General features: G+C 42.2%; 1 long non-coding RNA gene across 1 annotated transcript; it reads right to left on the bottom strand.

Annotated features, from left to right (window-relative positions):
* Positions 1-216: 216 nt before the first annotated feature.
* LOC119254793 (uncharacterized) lies at positions 217-6,010 on the bottom strand. The gene is made up of 3 exons (XR_005127356.2): positions 5,914-6,010; positions 5,727-5,811; positions 217-235 (listed from the first exon to the last, which is right to left on the bottom strand). It is a non-coding gene; the product is annotated as an uncharacterized LOC119254793 (long non-coding RNA).
* Positions 6,011-18,226: the final 12,216 nt, after the last annotated feature.

The following is an 18,226-nucleotide window of genomic DNA, read 5'->3' as shown; positions in this document are numbered from 1 at the left end:
AATTAAACTAACACAATATTATGTGTCAGTTATATCTCAAGAAAACTGAAAAACAGCCATTCATCACCAACTCCCAACCACAAACCACTCTTGGCCCAACTCTCTCAGCAGAGGACTGCTTTCTGACAGGTTCTTATAGGTGTGTGGAAGCAGAAGTCCTGGAAGTCTTGATTTGTCATCTAAAACATATGAACTCAGGTAAGCCATGAGTCTTTCTAGATCTCAGTTTCCTCATCTGTAAAAATGAAATAATGATAAAGTGCATTTCACCATATCAATATCTAATGAGGTCATATATTTTCAAAAACTTATTGAGTTGTAATTGGCATATAATAAACTGCACATATTTAAAAGATAATGCATTTGAAAGAGCATTTGTGAGCCATAAAATTTTCATCTCTCCTAGCTCATAACATCCCAGCAGTCCCCTAATTTCTTAGGTCATTTTCTGTGTCATTTTTAAGAGCCTTTATAACTGTGCTGCACCTTACCTGACCAGACCAACCTCATCTCTCACCATTTTCTGATCTTGGCACTCTGGAATAATAACACCAGCCTTCTTCATTTATGTTCTTTCAATGGACTTTTCCCTGGACCACAAACAGAGACCTCTAACTCCCAGGACCTTCATTTTCCTGCATTCAACAGTCTTTGAACCCCGAGCATATACTGTCTACCAAGCACTGTCCTTGGTGCTGTAGATGCCTCTGTGAGCAAGAGAGACAAGTTCACAAGTTCAAGGGCCTCCTCCAAGAGCTTCCCACGGTAGACCTGACGTGCTCTTGCCAGAATCATCATTTCCCAGGCAAAGCCTCTCAACTCCAGTTCCCTCTCTTCCATGAAACCTTTTTTAATCACTACCAACTAATTATCCCATCCCTCTTTTTCCTTACAGCACCTGTAAATGTTATATAATTTAGCATGAACTTCATTTTGTAAGATTATTACAGGTGTAAGCACCCTACAAAAAGGTTTATTTTTCTATATCCTCATAACCCAGAGTAGATTGTTATTTACAGGAGAGCATGTCAGAAAGGCAGGGCCTGTGTGAGAAACTTTAGGAGGGAGCAGAGTCCACACAGTCCCTCTGTGTCATCGGCCCTGGGAGCTGGTGGTTGTTTAGGGAGAGCGGCACTACTGAGGACAGACTGATTCACGGCTTGTCCAAAGCCAACCACAAGGGAAGCCAGGCTCAAGGACATCTTCCTGCTGCCAGTGAAAGACGAGTGTTTCCTAGCAACCAGATTCCAGGGGCTTCCTGTCCTAGGGAGTCTGCCCCTGCTCACTGCTTTGTTGCCCTGGGTTTTGCATTTGGGCACTGCTGATCTCTGCATTCATTCTGGATTCTGAAACTTTAGGAGTAAGTCTGACCTGCAGGCTAGCTGAGTAGGTGAGAGCTGGGAACCATTTCATTCATAACATTCTTTCAGCAACTGCTCGTAACTTTCATGAACAGAATGTTTGCTGTTATCTTAAAAAGGGTCAGTACCATTTTTTAAGATTTTATTTATATTAGGGCAGCTGGTTTAAAGATATATATAAAGGAAAAAGCACACATTCTTTCCATTAAATAATCAAAAAGTACTTAGATCTTTGCAAAAAAAAAAAAAGATGCACTATGTTCAGACCTCGTTAGAGCAATAAACCCAGTTAGAGCAAAATCACAGGTGCAGATATAAAGCAAGGTAAATTTGAAGAAAATGACTCAAGGTTTTCCTTAAAAGTATTGATATCTTAAAATTATGTCTGCTGTTATATGGCTTGAACAGCAATTCTCTTAGTATTCTTCCTAGAGATTTCTAACCTCAGTTCTGCAGAGAGTGCTGCATTTTTACTTTAGTGGGGTTAAATCTGGCAGTTGATGTGGCTTTTTCAGTTTTCTCTTTTTCTTATCAAATATTCATTACGACACAATAAGTGATTCATCTATTTTAAAAAATTATTCAGACTTCAGAGCGAAGAGCTCAAAACCAACTCTAAATATAGCCTTACTCTAAACATGAACAAAATTCTGGTTACTTTTCTCTTTCCAAAAGGAAATTAAATGCCCTCAGTTACATGCTAGGAGGACAGGTAAACCCAGAACTCTTCTCCAGGAAAATTACCAATGCCTAATACAGGTTTCCCCTGCTATCTGAACGTAGAACGCTCCTATTTGGTTTGCGTTCACGGTTAGTTACTGGGTGCTCAGCAGCACACAGGCTTAGAGTGTCTGCCGCATCTGTCTCCATGTTGTGAGCTGTGTCGGTGAGAGTCATGGGTACTTTGAGGGCTCCCTCAATTCTTCCATCTGGTTCTTCCCCCATCCCAGCAAGAACAGTCACAAAGTCACAAGGCAAAGATTATTCATTCTCACTACTTTGGTGCTGGTAGAGTCTTACTAAACCTGAGTTGAGCTTTTTCTTCTCAAGGAATGCATTGAGTTTACCAGCTAGTTGCCATTGGCATGTGTCTATTCATCACCCATATTGGAAGTCTATCCTTAGATGGAATTTTACTAAGGACACAGGTTTGAATATTCAAATGAACAGAATTACTCATGGGCTCTTGATGTCCAGTTTTGGGGTCCTGTACATGTTTCTTTTTAAAGGTGCATAATTAATCATGTGGTTAAAGCAGAGCTCTGCTGCATTTCCCTTTACTTCCTTGTCAAATAACCATGTACGTGGATCAAACCTTTTCTTATTGTCTCAGGTTACTCTTTGTTCCCTGAAGTGCTTAGGAGAACCAGGAAGCATCTTTGGAGAATGCAGAATCTTTGAAGTACACAAAGAAGAACTTTTGGTGGAATGGGAAAACTACTCTGCCCCTCCCCTCACTTGTCTGAGTTCTGGTTTCTTCGTCTTGATTTGACATGCAACTCCACTTGTTGTTTTAATACTAGTTCAGATAAATTCAGCTTAATTGCATTTTTTCAAAGTGGAGAAGGCAACCCTGACTTCTGCTCTGGCCCTTCTCAAACCTCTACTTGCAGTGGTGGAATGAGCTAAGGGTACGCCAGGCCTGGGAGGCAGGCCTGCGTCTTCTCCCCACATTCAAGTTGCTGCACAAGACACACATGATTCAAGAATAATAAACCTGAGTGCTAGTATTAATCATTTCCACTTTTTTTTTTAAGATTTATTTATTTATGCATACAAGAACTGGGGTACAGGCCAGAGGGGTTGGGCGGGGAAAGAATTCACCAGAGACATAGTGGGGAATAGAACAGGCAGATCAACAGAAATACACTGCTGAGGGGAGCAGAGGGAGAGTCAGAGGTCTGCTGCGCCATGTGGGTAGCTCCCTGGCTGCGGATTGAACTTGTGCTGCAGAGGCTGCGGACAGCTTCGTAGTGCTGCATCTTAACCCCTGAGCCACCAGGGAAGCCCAATCATTTCCACTTTCATCATGGTTTACACCACAACTGTAAATGACCAAATAGGTTAGCACCCCAAAGAAGCCAGGTTGGAAGGCAGTGTAGATGCATAGCTTTTACATTCCTACAGACCTGGGAAAGTAACTTGACTTCTCTGAGCCTCATATTTCTACCTGTGTGAGGGTCAGTGTGAGCATGAAATGAGACACTGTACCTGAAGAATTTAGCATTGTGCCAGTAACTACTGTTTATTAAATAATAAATTATAACACAGTGCTGCCATGTGTTGGTATATTCGATTATTTTACCACTACAGGGACCCCTTCCCCAAATTTGGACCCTCTCGCTCCTCAAAAACTCTATACTCTATAACCCAGTTGCTAAACATAGAAATCCATAGAAAAAGTAAAAGCTGGGGCCTCCCTGGTGGAGAAAGGGGTTAAGTGTCAGCTCTATGAAGCTATCCACAGCCACTGCAGCACAAGTTAGATCCCTGGCCACGGAGGTGACCCACATGGTGCAGCAGACCTCTCCTATCTTGCCCACTACTCCCCTCAGCAGTGTATTTCAGTGGATCTGTCTCTGGAGAATCCTCTCATCCCCCAGCATCTCTGGCCTGCACCCCTGCTCTTGTATGCATAAACAAATAAATCTTTAAAAAAGAAAAAGAAGAAGTAAGAGCCGATGGACACACTTTTCCTGGAGTGATATCCATTCTCAGGAAGGTCAAGTCCAAGCTTGAGCTGATACTGCCTCAGTTGGTGCGATGTGGGCCACATCTAGACAACCAGGGCAATCAGTGAAAGAACAGTCAACACTCACCCAATACACGTTATGGACAATGACAATGTGCCAGCTGTGTGTAAAGTGAGGGATATGTCAGTCTTTCTGGAGCTGGTTTAAGTGGGATTCAGGTGCCACATTAAGCATTTCACAAACATGAACACTTTCAACGCTTCAACAAAGCTAAGAGGGAGGTCCTGCCATCAATTCCACTTCACAGATGGAAAAAACTAAGCACAGAGAGGTTGAGCAACTTGTCCAAGCAACACAAGCAATACACAGCAGAACTGGATTGGACAAAGCAATGTGGTTCTCTAGGGCTGCCCCTATAACCCCATGCCTTACTGCTTCCTGACAGAATTTTGTCATAGGAAAGGATCATTTTAAGCTTCTGCCTTGGTTCACTGAGCCTGTTTTCGAAGGTGGATCCCCAGACAGTACAGTTGGGGCTTCACTCTTTCTTTTCCATTCAGCACTGAATACTTCAGAAGGGACTGTCAAATCCCCATGCACACGAGTTAGGCCTTCCACTGACAGCTCTGTGAGACACCAGTTCCCATATTTAAGGCAAATCTCTTCCTCTTCTGAATAGGAATTACAAACATACTTAGATTCATTAAAAAAAATCTTCTTTAGGGGAGGTTTACATTCTAAACTTATAAAGCAGATTTCTAACTTGAAGGCTTGTAAGCCTTTGAAGTATTATTTAAATTGTCCCAGACACAAATTACTTATAAAATTGAACTGTCACTTTATAGTAGAAATAATATTAATAAGCTCCTCTTCCTTCCCGTGCTTGGGCATAAATTCTGCTATGTAAAATGTTCTGAAATGTGGCGAGTTAAAAATCTGAATCCTTTGCTCTTTCCAGGCGCATGTCTCTTGTGGCAAAAGGCAAAGAACACATTCTCTTCAATTTCTTCAGTTACATTAGAGAAATAATTTAAAAAAGAGGGGGAAAAGAAAAATTGCCTCATGTTTGTAAATGGAAATCACTGTGGAAAAAGAGAGAAATGGCTGCCCAAGTAGTCTCAGGACGTATTTTTTTTTAAGGGACATATACTCTCCTGCAGACTCCTTTTTCAAACCCAGACCATGGTGCTCACACATAGATGACTGGACAGGGTGCTCAGGATTTCCCGAGGTTAGCCAGTGCCACAAAGAACAAAACCGGTCCCTTGAAGTTAAAATCAAAGCATCCTCGTGAGCAGCCTTGTGTACATCCAAACGGAGAGGACACACGTGTGTGTGATTGAGGCCATCCAGAGAGAGGAGCACGCTTCCCAGGGACTGCTTTAAACAATGACAGACTACAAAATCTGAATGTGACGTGTTGAAACATGAAACACACACGCACGCACGCACGCACACACACACATTTGTGAAAAACATTGCCAAAGTCTCTCAAAGCCAAAGTTTAGAAGAACACGTGCCCTGCGCACAGCAACAATAGTTTCCAAATCACTCTATTTATGATCCCTTTCCTCATCTCTTTGGTCACTTTGGCACACGATTTAGGAAATAAGAAGGAAAAGAAATATGAAGCTGGAGACAGAAAAATTAGTTATAAAACAAAACCACCCACCTTGCTTTCGGGGTCAGGAAATACCATGGCCTCCTTTTACAGCAGGAGTGAACGTAACACCCGTATGTTAAATGATCACATATATCTTTAAAAGAAAAGGAAACGGTTCTTTAAAAAAAAATAAAGTTGCAATACCCCAGCCCTCACAGCAAATCTTATCCAAAAAGTGAAAATAAGAGTAGCTTACTGTGGTTCTTTGGCACACAGCAGAAAGCACGGTCCTCAAGTCACTATTCCCCTATTTTGCGAAAGAGAACAAAAAGCAACAGCAAAAGGTGCTATTTGGCAGGAGGGAAAGGACCTTAATACCCCTCCTGCCCTACTGGGTCCCTCCCAGAGCTTCTCTGGGTGTGGACTGGAGAAGCTGCCGCAATGATCAACACCAATGTCACCATCCGCTGCCTAAATGCCACAAAAGTACACTTAGAAATGAGAGGAAAGTGACTGACATGGATATGCTGAGCCAGCCCCACTGCCACTAGAACAGCCTTAAATGCCCACACAAGGAGAATAAAAAAGAAAAGCACATTTTGCAATAGAATAAATTCTTTTTTTTTTTTTTTATTGAGACCGCGGAGAGTCACATGACCCTGCCTGTAGCCTTTTAGGAAAGCCACCGAAATGGTAAAGAAAGGCGTGGGGGCTGCCTGCTTCCTCCCGCAGCCGGTCAGCCTGTCCTGCCGCGTGTCCGCGTTCTTCTGGGCGCATCTGTGGAGCTATTAAGTGGGATAATCCCTCTGGCCTTTGATACATTTCTGGACATGATTATTTCATTACTCGCAGTATATCAGTAGGATCATAATAAAAAGGACTTCTGACAACCTGCCAAGAGTTTTGTGGCCTTGTAAACACAAAAGTGCTCTAATAAAATTTTATTAAGTGTTAAAAAGTCATAAAAAGTGAAATAACATAAACTACAAAATTTACTGTCCTCAGCAAATGCTGAAAATATCGTCCACAGTAAAATTAAATTAGCATGTAATAGACAGAGGAGCAGTGTGGAGTGGATTTAAAAGAGGATCCAGGGAAAATGACACTGTAACCCAATCTGGGTCACGGGGATTTCATTCGGATTTTTCTCTCCAAATGTGAATAAATGTGCTGATTACAGACAAGAGCTCCGGGGGTTACTGGAGTCTCACACACTGTCAATACTTTGGAAGAAGTAATATATTGCAGATTGTAATGAGCTGGGGCGACCTGGTGAGCGTCGCGGGGCGCCGCGAGGGGCCGGGCGTCCACTAGGGCGCGCTGCGAGACCGGGAATCCTCACCTGGGCGCCCACGCGGCGGCGCCGCCCGCGGCCCCCCTCCAAATTGTATTTACACTTCGTATTTTGTTTTTTCCCTCTCCTGTGACATTTTTCTCCAAATCGGAAAATGCAGTGTAAGTCCAGCTTTGCTGCAGGCGGTCCTCGGTCTCCGCTTCAGACTTGGGGTCCCGGAGCGGGTTGCACTGCTGCCGGCGGTGCTAATCGAAGGGGTCCAGGTGCCCGGCCCCCAGGCCCGGCCGCTCCATCCTGGGCGGCCGCGAAGCGCGCGAGGCCGACCTCCGGCTCCTGCCCGGGCGCGAAGGGTCGCCGGCCCCGCCGAGGGTTCAAGTGCGCGCCCGGGGTTGGAGGCGCGGCGGGCTCCGCTAGCCAGTTCTCTCGGCTCGGCCCCTTCTCCGGACTTCACTGTGCCCCGCTGCCCTGGGGACCCCTCACCCCGGCCCTCCCAGCCAGGCGGGGCCACCGGCTCGGGCGCGCACCCGGGCTCACGGCCAAGGGGTCCCCCAAGCCCAACGTGGAGCCTCCGCCCGGGTAAGAAGTCCGACTTCCTCTCCATGCTGCTCCGAGGGGAATCTGGAATTGGCAGGAAATCGCTGGAAAACTCGGCTTGCGCCTTTGCAGTCAGCTCTCCTTTGCTGAGGAGAAGCAGCTCCCACCAGTCCTGTCTTCCCATCCCCCCAACTCCCCCTAAGCCCTGCGCAGGTTTGTAGAGAGGGTGCGAGGTCTGCAAAGTTTGCGTCTGTTAGGGAGAAAGCTGTCGTGGTTTAAGATACCCAGTGAAAGACGCGTCCTCGTGGCCAGAGCTGTACATCGTGTTTTGCAGTTTCCAGATGCGAACGCTGCCCAGGGAAGAGTCGGTATTAAGAGTATGTTAATTAGAAGTTAGCCAAATACGACATAAATGGGCACTGAACATTTCGTGGCATCATTTCCCCTCGGGGATAGCTGATGTGCATTTAAGAGTTAGTTCCATTTTGCCAGAAAATATTTTGAAGTAAATCCGTTGCTAAAGCCTAGAAAAGGTAAGTTCAAGTTCCTACATAGATTGTCCAGTTTCCTGTAGAGGCTTGCGCAGGTGACTAGGATGAGGATGCCTTCTCTTAATTTTTCAGGTGGAATCAGATGGAAGAGCATTTGATTTTCATGTGGCAAGGTTAATGTTCAAGGGCAAATGGAACACCCATGAGCAGTGGTCACTTGACACTTCTAGCCTAAAATAAAGAGAATTAATTTATACTGAGATTTATATCCCCACATTTTAGATTTTTTTTGCTATGCTATATGAAAAAATTGTTTTTTGAAGATTTTAAAAAGAAAAATACCCTGTTTATTGACATTTGCAAACTAAAGGAATTTGAAATAACTTGGCCTGGAGCACTGGCCTTAAAAAAAGCAAGTAAGTCAATTTAAATGTGGTTTGATATTTACTGTCAAACCTTTGATAGTTAATAAAAACAGAATTTAATGGAATGGAAATAAATAATAAAGTTGCTTCTTAACTCAATGTGCCTGCCTGAAAGGGACAGAGGACCTGTTGCTGGCTCTTGGTTGAGCCATTCTCTGCGGACAGCAGTTATGAATGCAGTTGGTCTCAGTGCCTTTGGAAAAAAGGGCAATTATGTTTGTGGAAGTACAGAAACAAATGTTTTCCTCCATAGGATTTTCTCAATAGTTCTGACTAAAGTTTTGCATTAAAAAATTTCTGATAAACTGAATTTATTGAATTATGAAGTTCAAAAGGAAATTCTGTACTTGTATGGTTTTGTTCCGTGTTCACATTTCTGATAGACTTCATTTGTCCTTCAGAAAAAACTATTTCATAAATATTAAAAACATCACAACTAGTATTTTTAAACTCTCTTGTGATAAATGATTGCCATAGGTAGGGTTATTTTTCATTTTAAGCAGGATTAGTCTAACTATATTCAAGGAGGTTGAAGAGGCTTTCCAAACCTGTCTGTATAAAATTGTAATATTAAAGGTTTTCATAAAGAAACAGGAATTACTACATTTTAAATGATTATAAAAAATGTATCTTAAAGGGATTCTCCCATACCATCCCTCCTTTAAAAAAAAAAAAAAATGTCAGCGACTATTCTATAGGAGTGCTATAATAAAATGATCACCGTGAAAACAGCTCTGTCAAGATGGTGGACACCTCAGAATAGCCTATGAGGAGAAATGAGCATACTCAGACCTTGATATGTTTGAGATAATTAAAAAGGCAAGAAGTTAGTAAAGACATTTTACTACTTAAGACCACATGACTGTTAAAGTGTGCAAGTAATTATATTCTGAATGACTGAAAAGTGTTTTTCTCCAATGATTTTTAAACTTCGATATTTTTATATGCACTACAATCAGTACTTTTAAATATTCCAAATAATTTGTTATATTAGCTAAATGATAAAAGCATGATTGGAATTTGTTGCTTAACCTTCTGCATAAATAGTTGAGAAATATTTAATTTTCTTTTATATATGCCTGAAATAAATTTAAACATGTGCTCTGTTGGAATAAAAAACAATCCAAGTTCGTTTTTTCTCTTCAAAACTTGACTTTGATCCTGATCTCCTAGTTTTTATGCATGCAAACTGCTAATGAGATGAATTGGGATATATCAGTTTCTAGCAAATAGCTAAAATTAAATCAGGAGGGCCTCTTGTAACATTCACATTTGATAACAATTTTAAAGGTATTTAGCATTCAGGAAGGAATGTATTTCTGTATTTCTAAGTTGTACTCTGACTATCTAAGTTATTCTATCCTGCAATTCAAAACTCAATAACCAAATACCAAATTTATATATTTTTAGGGTGACTAAAGTTTAAGGTTATGAGAAGCAAATTGGTTATATAAAAGAAAGCAATCATTTGAAATGGAATTTTAAAATAGAAACAATTTCAGTTTCTGACAGAAATTTTGTGATCAGTTCATCAATTTTCCAGATCAGCCTTAAAGCAAGCAGCATGTAAAAACTACCTTCTCCATAGGAGACGTTCATATTTAAGTTTCCCTAACTGCAAAATCACTCTAAAACAGAGTGTTTTGTGTTAAGGACCATTTCATGTGTTGGTCCCATTGATTACATTGAATGTATAAAAATCTTGTTTAAAGACCAGTAAAAGTGAGGAAATTCCAAGTCAAACTGGCTAAATCCATTCATAATTCATCCCAAGTGCCTGACTTAGGAAACTTGCAAACAGTTTATAGCTCTAGGTACAAAATCAGTTGATTTGCTTATGTGGGGAAGCAGGGTTAACTTTGACCTCTTTGCTCACAGAGGCTTAAGTTGATAAACTTTGGAATGTAGGTTAAGCTTTTTAGTTCCCCAGGAATTTTCCAACCTCAACCTTTTTTTTTGCTTTTTGCTTTTTGAAAATGTAAACACGGAAGGACAACTTTTGTGTTCTGAGATGGGGTTGACTTTCACCCACCCACTTCCTTCCCGTTTACACATTTGTTCAGCAATTCTTCTGAGTGCTGGGAGAACAACAGAATCCCTGCAGGGAGAAAATAGCACACACCATCGCTGTCCCCTTCAGCCATGCCTGTCCCCAGCCCTCCTTTTATTCTGAGCGAATGGGGCATGAATTTAGTACTGACACTCACATGCTTCAAACTGCTACAGCCACAGCCCAAAGTACTTTTGGGGATTGGCAAGACCTCCACCTAGACTTTGCATTCTGAACAGAAAAAAACTACCAGGGGAATTCTGTGTCTCGATGTTGGGGAGCTTCCAGACTGTCTTTAAAATCTGCAGCAGCCTCTCTGCTTGTCTTCCAAAGCAAAACTGCTTTCAGGAAGTTTTGATGTTCAGGAAGACTTTAAAATATTTTTATAGTTTCTTAAACATTCAGAGTAACTGTAATTTTAAACCAGATTAGTTTTAAAGGTGAAAACTGGCCCAGAGAGAGTCTTTACACAGTAACTTCAATCTGATGTGAACTCAAATGACTTTTTAAAAATAAGATCTTGAAAACATGGGTTTCCAGTGGAAAAAGTTACCGTCTACTCAGAACAGGGATCCTCAGGATCAGTTAATATCCACCCAACACGCCTCATTAAACTGGAACAAACATGATGCTGAATTACTGGCTCCCCATTTTCCTGAATGTAGGTCATTTTGTGTCCTTACAATTTAACGTTTGAAGGGACTTCCTGTCTTTGAAGTACAGCAGTTCGTCACCTGTTTGGATAGCCTCCTTAAAAGCTGGAGTTCCCTTGCAACTAAGAAAGACTCAGGGACTCCATGGTCTCTGGCTAGAGTTCCCAGCTCACCAACGCTGAAGGCGGTGAAACCTGCAGCTGTGGGGCTCTCCTTACAAGTCAGTGCCTGCAGTGTGCATTTCCCAGGCTTCATTCCTTTAGGTCAGAGCCTACTAGAAAAGCCTGGAGCCACTCACTCACCTGGGTGAAGCCACAAAGAGGTAAGCTTTCATAATGAGCAGCCATATATCAAACTTTGTAGCTCTTGAGAACAGGACTAACTAGTGCTCAGGCATTAGTGTCGCATGCTCCAGCAAATCTCTGGGGTGCCCTGCCTGCCTCATGGGTGAGACCCATTTAAACCCACATTTAAACGTCCTTTAAAAAAATGTGTTGAGGGCCTCCCTGGTGGCTCAAGGGGTTAACACACAATCTATGAAGCTAACCACAGCCACTGCAGCACAAGTTCTATCCCCGGCCAGAGAGCAAACCTTATGGCGCAGTAGACCTCTCCTGACTCGCCCGCTGCTCCCCTTAGCAGTGTATTTCAGTCAATCTGCCTGTTCTGTTCCCCACTCTGTCTCTGGTGAATCCTCTCACCACCCTACACCTCTGGCCTGTAATCCCGTTCTTGTATGCATAAATTAATCTTTAAAAAATGTGTTGAACATTTTGAATACATACTGTTTCTGCACCTCAAGCTATGTGTGCAGTTAAGTATTTCAGGGGAAATGTTATCTACTCATAAATGTTAGTTGCCAATGAGCAGAATGTCAGATTCGCTGTGATTGTGTCTAGGAACTGGGGGTATGATTGCTTTTACCAAATGATGCAATGCATGCCAAGGCCATGGACACTCCATCATACCCTACAAGTGAAAGCTACTTCCATATATTTAAAGGACTCTGTTTATCTTTAGTACATCCACCAACTAATCACTTCTAAGACTCAACTTGTTCTCTTTGGAGAGCTTCATTCATTAATTGTTTGAAAGCCTGGGCACAAGTAAGGCATCTTTACATTCCTCCTCCCTAAGAGTGTTTTCATTTTAATATTACCTAAACATTTAGAAGTTTATAAATCTAGGGGACTTTCTTTTCAGAGAACTGGACTCATATACAAGAAATGAAGATCTTCTGATAAGTGAGGGAGGGAGAAAATAAAAATAGATTTCAACAGTTCTGGATTAAGGTCATGACCAAGTAAGATTGTAATCAAATATAAATAAAGTGGACAAAAGGTGAGCATGCCAAAGGAAGGAGTATGAAGCTAAATTCTGTGCATAATTCTTTCCGTGGATCTTCATCACTTCGATCCATTTAATTTCTCTGGATGAAATAATAGCCATTGCAACTGCATCTGCCCAACTAGGTTGCCTACTAGTCAGTAGCCTGAGAATCATCTAGAAAAAAACATCACCTTCACATAGCATCTGTCTTCGTGAAAGCTCTTGTGTCTTTTACAAAACAAGTGACATTGTCCAGCCAAGGAGGAAGATGAGATTCATGTGGTTATGTCAGGTTTGGGGGTTATCTTCCTGGTTCCTGCTCTTGGCAACTGTAAGGCAAGTGTGTGTGTCAGAACGGATTCTCTAGCTACCAAGTGAAAATTGGTCTTTAGTCACACACTCCTACACCTCTTACATGGGTAAATCGTTCCCATTATTTCTTGATTACATCATAGGTGATATGAGAACCAGACAAGTGGAACAGGATGAGAACAGCTGAATATCCCCACAAACTCGGAGCACTTAAAAATACTTTGAAGTCACACAGCTGCTCTTTCTTTTTTAATTGTCTTCAGTGAAACTCCAAAAACCCCATAATGTCTACCTTAAAAGCATCAGGAGTATTTTAATTGGGTAATAACCATCCATATTTTCCTTCTGATAAATTAAGAGGAATTAAGAATGAAATTTTATGATGATTATAAACTGTATCACTGACCCAAGGGACAGGAACAATTATGAAAAATATGTCCCACATATTTGGCATGAATATGAATTTAGACTTTTAAACCATTCATCTTAAATGTTCAAGCAACTTATTAAAACTCATAAAATAATATTCACCTAATGATAACAGGGTAACTCATAATCATGATGGATATTGTATCATCAGTATTGCAGTAGGTGCCATGCAAAATACTGATACTGACTTGGTCTTTGCCTGTTGGACTGAGGATAAAAATAGATACACTATAGGGCCTCCCTGGTGGCACAAGAGGTTAAACACAGAACTGTGAAGCCATCTGCAGCCACTGCAGCATGAGTTTGATCCCCGGCCAGGGAGCTAACCCAAAAGGCGCAGCAGACCTCTCCTGTCTCGCCCGCTGCTCCCCTCAGCAGTGTGTTTCAGTCAGTCTGCCTGTTCTGTTCCCCACTCTGTCTCTGATGGATCCTCTCAACCCCCCATCTCTGGCCTGTACCCCAGCTCTTGTGTGCATAAATGAATAAATCTTTTAAACAATAAAAATAAAAGTGTCAAAAAAATAGATACACTATAAAAGAAATCAAAGATGGTAACAGATCTTCTGCATGTGTGATGACTTTTAGGTCAGTGATTGCTTAAAAAATGCTTTTAACCCATACCTCATCTCTCTTTTCCCTCCTGCCCCTTTTTTTTCTCTTATCCCCCCACCACTCACCTTTCTCTTGCAATTAAAATGACAAATTATGAGAAGGAAAAGGATTTTTGACTGCTTAATATTGGGAGTGGACCTGTTAGAGGGTGTATTCAGTTTACATGAACGTTGCTCCTCATTGAGAACAAACCACCACCTTACTTAACCCATCTTCAGCTGGGTGGAGGGTGACAGTATTCTTGGACTACAAGAGCACTTCTAGCTTTGAGTCAATGCTACCTGCCAGCCCTCACGACAGTTAACTGTCATGGAAAATTTTTTTGAATGAATTAAAAGCGACTAGGGAATTTTCTAAATTTCTATAATTGGGCAAAAGTGGGTTTGCTAAAAAGAGGGGCTGCCTGTATCAACATTTTACTTAGAGCTATCCCTGCAGTCTTAGCGGTTGCCAACCAAACACTTAATTGTATGTTAGCAGGGCCTCCCCGGTGGCGCAGCACCGCACCGTGAAGCTGTCCGCAGCCTCTGCAGCCTCTGCAGCCTCTGCAGCCTCTGCAGCCTCTGCAGCCTCTCCATTCCCGGCCAGCCAGGGAGAAACCAACATGGCGTGGCAGACCTCTCCAGCCTCGCAGGCTGCTCCCCTCAGCAGTGTCTGTGGTCCATGTGCCTGTTCTGCTCCCCGCTCTGTCTCTGGTGAATCCTCTCACCCTCCCGCACCTCTGGCCCGTACCCCAGCTCTTGTATAAAAAAATAAATAAAATCTTTAAAAAAAAATTGTGTGTTGGCAGAAGCTCTTAAAGTACATATTTAACTGTCAGTAGTTAGTTCCCCTGAAGCATTAGGCGTAGACCTGCCTCTGTTATGACTACACAGAATACCCAAAGATTTAACTTCTACCCATGGGCATGGGGTTTCTGTTCCAGTTCTAGTGTGTGACCTCTGGCAAGTTATTTAACTAGTGTGAGCTTTGGTTTCCTCATTTATAAAATGAAGGCAGCAACGCCTCTGCAGTGTTAAGTGTGAGTATTAAATGATTCAATATCCATAAAGAATCTGGAGCACCATTTGCTGTCAGTAAATATCTGTCACTGGAATTGCAAGCAAATAACAAGTGTAAGTTTTTAACCTTATGATTTTTCATGACATAAAAGTTTAGAGAAACTTCAAGAAGAAGAAAGCAAGCATCTAGATGCACAGTTATAATACTACCATTTGTTCACACTCAGAAACACAGCTCTAAATTCAAGCCTGAGATTTCGTGTTAACCAGCCTGCCCGCCTCTCATCACAACCTGAAGGAAAATATATTTTGTGTAACACAAAAGAACTTGATTCTTTTCACTCCATGTGATAACTTTTACCAGACAGGTCAGAACTGACCCAGAAGCCCCAGAGTACACAAATTCCTTGGAGGAAAAAAAAACACAGAAGAAAGACTTACTGATGTGTTTGGGGGACTATGGGTAACGTAAGAATGGCAAAATGTGGAACTTCTTTCTGATTTGTATTGTTTTCAATTTATTTGTGGGAATTGGCTTTCATGTGCTAAGATTTATTCTTTGATTAGTTTTTATGACCAAGTTGTAGACTCTTAAATCTAAGGCCCCAGTTTAGAAATGCTGACACACCTGTAACTAGAGCTGAGTGATTGACATCCCCAGCATACTGTAACTGATATGCAAAATAAACTTAGGATAATTGCATGGCTAAGGCAACAGGGAACCTGTGATAACTTTTAGGTAAGAACATATTATGAGAGTCAGACAAACTGCTTAATCTGTCAGCAGTGGGAAGCCTGTTCATTTTGTTTCTCAAAAGTCCTCGGCAAAACATCACTAAATCTTCACCTAAAGATGGTTTACTACAGTAAACTGAGATTTTTAAACTGGAATCAAGAGATACCACACATATGTTGCTCTGTTTAATGGTCCTTGAGAGTCAATGAAAAGACAGTGTACAAGTACACATGATTAACACATGAATGAAGTAGTTATGAATGAATCTGTCCATATTCTCAGTGATGCAACAACAGAAAGATATGCTGATACCTTACTGCTGAAAGAAATAGAAATATTCCTGCATATTTCACCCGATGACCTCAGTAGAACATACTGAGTTTTGTAGTCTTTTACACACTCTTCCAAACTTCCATTAATTTTGATTTTCAGGTCCCACCAAATATTCTTATGGCAATTGCCGAATTTGGGACCATCTTTGAGATCTACCTTTTCTCTTTATAAGTGCCCAACCCATCCTAGAGGGCTTTCCAATCTCACCCTCTCCCTCCCTACCTCCTTTCATTCCTTCCTTTTTTGGCAACAACTCTGAAATTTAATTCTCCTCTGGCTTTCCCTGCTGACCTGCATGTGCCTAGATGTCCTCATTTATAAAGTGCAACTCTTCAAGAGTCATTCTGAGATGGCAAAGTATCAGTGTATATTCAGTAACTTGAGCCTAAACCAATTAGTACATTTCAGAAGACCCTAGGATGTTCTCGTCCCTTCTCTAAGTAGGTGGAGGGGAGGTAGCATGGGATAGGGGCCCCTTGTTTGCAAAGAGAGGACATTCTACTTGGGGTACAAAGATATCAACTTATTTGATAAAATAGACGATTAAGAACCAAGTTGTGTGTATGTGTGTATCTCAGGGCTTCAGGAGATCAAAGGAACAAGAGCTCAATGAGAACAAAAAGATCTACAAAACATTCTCCAGAAGAGGCAGGCTGCCTGTTTTGGTGAAGGGTGGGTAGCTTTGGATGGATGTTAAAAGAAAAAAAAAGTTTCCAGAAGCAGAACATGGTGGGTGAAATTGCTGAGGCAGGAACAACCTCAGTATGTTCTAATAACTGAGGATCTCAAGAGATCGTCTCACTTGTTTCCTCTGTGCTGACCTGTTAGTTTGTCTAATCAGCTGGTTCTCACGGAGACAGATTGGTGAGCCTGTCCACACTGGGGTCTGCTTCATTTTAGCTTTTCATCTTGTTGCTCTCCAATCTGGCCCAAATGCTCTTCTGAGTCATGTCATTCCCCTCTTCAAACCCACATGGCACCCCATGGCTCAGTCTCCTGTAGATCACTGTCAAGGCCTTCATGACTCGAACCCCTCACCACCCATGACCCTCATTGCCTTCTGGAGGAGAGGGAAAGAAGTGAGAGCATGAAGGTCAGAGCATGAAGGGGAACCTGAGGTCAGAGCATGAGGGGGGCAGAGAAAGAAGGACATTAATCATGCACATTAATAAGTGGGTGTAGGACTGTTGCTTGTTATTATTTACTGTGTGCTCAGACTGGAAGACTCAAAAAGACTTGACTGTGCCCTGTTCTGCTTTAAAGATTGTTTCAAATGACAATTTTCATGACTTAAAGCTAATAAATCAACAGGGAACAAAGCTCAGCCATCAAAAGTTTGTTGAATAAAATGATGCCAAAACAATAAAGCACCCCCCCGCCTCCAAGGTCTCAAGCAAAAGGCCCACATGTGACATAATGAGCATGGTCTCAACTCATCTCTTCCCAGCAGTTTCTTACATGGAGGTAAAAGAACATGAGAGTAGGTAACTTCAGCTTCCAAGGGAATTTTGTTTAAGAATCCACCTTCATAGAGGAAGGCAGGGGAGTGCATGATTATCTAATAATAACAATATAGAAAATGGTTGTGGTTTTGTTCTTGTTTTGATTCAGTACTGGGTTGGGGGCTTGTTTGGTACTACTGGTATAATTAACAAAGTAACTGTTTTATCAGGTGAGAATCAGGGTCATGACTAAGGAAATACAGTTTCTCTACACACAGGGAAGAAGTTTTAGGCAGATCTAAAAGTGAATGCAAAAAGAAGGAACTCCTTTTTTGAAATACCTCTCCATAGCTGCAGACCCCAGAGTTCCTCACTTGTGTGGGTCACACAGATCCCTCTGTAGGGACATCAGGCCCAGGCGAACGTGCACAGCGTCACTCAACACACTTGGCGGGCTCCCACGCCACCATCCCCCGTCAGCACACACCATGCACCAGCTTGCTTCTCTCAACACTTGGCTGCCGGCCTTTGGGAGCCGGTGAGGGGAGGCTTCTAAGGAAAAGGCACACGAGAGAAAGGGCTGGACAGATACCACGTCTTTTCAAAACTGGCAAGCTCTCATCATACAAATAGTTTTCCAAGCCCTGGGCTTGATTTCAGCTCCATCATAAAGAAAAACTAATCTTCATACTTATTGTGCAGAAATTAGGCCACATCAAAATTCTCTGACTGCCAGAGCACAGGACCTGGCACCCAGGCGATAAACATCCAACAGCAGAACGCAATTGGTGCACAAGGACTTAGTCCCAGGAGGGACATGTGAAAGACAGCCCCCCATGAGGAAGCTACTGACACCTCCCCTCTGACCTGAGCCTCAGTGCACACTGTGTGAGGCCTTGACGGCTCCTCAGCAGAGTGCAGTGCTGTC

This window comes from Talpa occidentalis, unplaced genomic scaffold (assembly GCF_014898055.3).
Source record: "Talpa occidentalis isolate TD23 unplaced genomic scaffold, MPIMG_talOcc4v2.1 talOcc4.3, whole genome shotgun sequence".
NCBI lineage: Eukaryota > Metazoa > Chordata > Mammalia > Eulipotyphla > Talpidae > Talpa > Talpa occidentalis.
The sequence above is the reverse complement of the archived record's forward strand: the minus strand, read 5'-3'. Positions and strand labels throughout refer to the sequence as shown.